Below are 2,816 nucleotides of genomic sequence, written 5' to 3' on the forward strand. Positions count from 1 at the left end.
CTTAATGCTTGTCACTAGGGCTCGAGTGGCATGATTTCAGATATGAATCTATTATGTTTTCATCAATATATGAGAGTTCTTGATCCTATCTTGAAGTCTATAGTCATCTATTTTGTGTTATGATCCGTTAACCCCGAAGTGACAATAATCAAGATACTTATCGGTAATGACCGTAGTTTGAGGAGTTCATGTATTTATTATGTGTTAATGCTTTGGTCCGGTACTCTATTAAAAGGAGGCCTTAATATCCTTTAGTTTCCAATAGGACCGCGATGTCACGGGAGGGTAGGACAAAAGATGTCATGCAAGTTCTTTTCCATAAGCACGTATGACTTTATTCAGAATACATGCCTACATTACATTGATGAACTGGAGCTAGTTCTGTGTAACCTTAGGTTATGACTGTTACATGATTGATCGCATCCGGCATAATTCTCCATCACCGATCCAATGCCTACGAGCTTTTTCTATATTGTTCTTCGCTTATTTACTTTTCCGTTGCTACTGTTAAAATCACTACAAAACCCAAAAATATTACTTTTGCTATCGTTACCTTTTGCCACCATTACCACTATTATCATATTACTTTGCTACTAAATACCTTGCCGCAGATATGAAGTTTCCAGGTGTGATTGAATTGACAACTCAGCTGCTAATACTTAAGAATATTCTTTGTCTCCCCTTGTGTCGAATCAATAAATTTGGGTTAAATACTCTACACTCGAAACGGTTGCGATCCCCTATCTCTACTCCTAATGGAGCAGTTGGTAGTCTCCACTGGTCAATTTTTGTCCCACCACTTTCGTCCGGTTTTTTTCGTAGGTTAACCTTAGTAGATTTTTTTTCGTTCCGTCCACCAACTCCCCTCCGTTGGTTTTACGGTCGCGACAGATCCGGTGGACTCCCTCTGTCTATATCCCTCACTAGCCCCTACCTCGTCTCCCGTCTCCAGGGGCAGCCGTCTGCATCTCGTTCCCCTCTCCCTCCGACATGGCCGCCCCCATCCACCGCCCACCCCCGCCGCCGCTGCCCTCACCCTCTCCCTGCCCAGGCCCCACATCAAGCAGCGGCCATGGCGTTCCCGGCCGCCGTGGTGCGTGATTCCCACCTCTACCTCTGCCTCGCCGTGGATGGGAAGATCGGAATCCTCCATGGACGGACGCACTGATGGGGGTCTCGTCTGACGACGGAGGCGGACCACCAGGAGGAGTTGCCGTGAGACGACACCGACGGTCGGCTCCTTCTCCACAACAACACAACACCGACCGTGGGGACTCCCGTTCTTCCACCCTGATGGCCTCTCCTCCGGCGCCCCTGTTCTTCTTCCACTCCAGCACGATGGTAAGCCACCGGTTCCCTCCTCTACTCCACTCTACTTGCAATATCTTTCAAGTTTCTATATCACCTAAAAAGGGCCGGTCTGAACCAGAGAAACACGTTTCAGTTCTGTAGGCTTTCAGTTTTTATAGCTTCTCAACAAGTGCTAAATTAGCCCTGCTCTTGTATATACCAGCTATTCCTACAAGGGTTCTTGACTTCTTGTATGTGCGAAATTTTGTGAAAAAAACTGTTCTTGACACATCAATGTGTTTGCAGCTATTTACTTGATGAGACAAGGATGCGAAAGTGTTTGCAACTTGTCATGACATCAAAGCCTCTGTTGTACATGTGTCAAGGATGAGATTCACATGATAATTTGTTTTGTTTGGGCCTTATGCTGTACTGTATACAACTGAATTACTTTTTGTGTTTTATGATTTAGTCAGTAGCCAATCAATGTCAGTGATAATATGTATCTTGTGATTCTTTCTTCGTGTGCCGGTCATGGTTCCCAGATGCGGTTTAGATTTGTGATTCCCTGACGAGGTTCCCTCACACACGCAGGTGCACGACAGAGCCGGCTGCGTGTGGTGCGTGCGGGGGGATTCTTCTTCCACTCTGGCAATCTGGTAAGCCACTGGTTCCCTACCTGCTCTACTCTGCTCCACTGTTCTTGTACAAGTTTCAGTTTTTCAATGATTTTTTATAACCTAAAAAAGTCAGCTCTGAACAAATGCGATGTGAGACTCACACTCAAATTTTCTGTGTTTTATTTATGATTTAGAGAGCAGCCAAGCAAGGTTATTGAGATATGTATCTTGCGATTCTTTGTGTGCCGGTTACATCTGCGGGTACGGCTGCACGAGTTCATGTCTGTCATTCACACATGCAAATTGTGATGCCTGCTGCTTGCGACAGTTTCGCCCCTGTTCTTCTTCTACTCCGGCAAGATGGTAAGCCACCGGTTCCCTCCTCTGCCTTGCTCTGCTCTACTATACTTGCAATGCCTTTTCTTGTTTCTATCACCTAAAAAAGGCATCAGAGAAACATGTTTCAGTTTTATAGGCCCTCAAGTGCTAAATTAGCTCTGATCTTGTCCATATCAGTGATTCCTACAAGATTCTTGTATGTGCCATATTTTGTAAAAAACTCTTCTTCACGGATCAGATTGTTTGCAGCTATTTACTTGACGATAGAATGATGAGATTCGCATCAAAGTGTTTGCAACTTTTGATGTGTCAAGGGTTCTTGACACATCAAGGCCTCTGCTGTACATATGTCAAGAATGAGATTCACATGATGATTTGTTTTTCCTTATGCTGTATATAACTGTTTTTTTGCGTGTGTTATGATTTAGTCAGTAGCCAATTAATGTTAGTGATATATGTATCTTGTGATTCTTCGTGTGGCGATCATGGTTCGTTGATGCGGTTTCGATTTGTGATTCCCTGGCGAGGTTTCCTCACACACGCAGGTCCACGACAGAGCCGGCTACA

The 2,816-nt window shown here is 44.7% G+C and overlaps 1 long non-coding RNA gene across 7 annotated transcripts in view; it reads left to right on the forward strand.

The window, feature by feature from the left end:
• Positions 1-934: 934 nt before the first annotated feature.
• The window catches only part of LOC119269095, an 8,131-nt gene continuing 6,249 nt past the window's right edge, over positions 935-2,816 (forward strand). For all 7 annotated transcript variants that reach the window (XR_005133460.1, XR_005133457.1, XR_005133456.1 and 4 more), the window contains exons 1-3: positions 935-1,341; positions 1,885-1,949; positions 2,105-2,273. This is a non-coding gene — a long non-coding RNA (uncharacterized LOC119269095). The remainder of the gene's footprint in view (positions 1,342-1,884; positions 1,950-2,104; positions 2,274-2,816) is intronic.

Source organism: Triticum dicoccoides, chromosome 3A, assembly GCF_002162155.2.
Source record: "Triticum dicoccoides isolate Atlit2015 ecotype Zavitan chromosome 3A, WEW_v2.0, whole genome shotgun sequence".
Lineage (NCBI taxonomy): Eukaryota > Viridiplantae > Streptophyta > Magnoliopsida > Poales > Poaceae > Triticum > Triticum dicoccoides.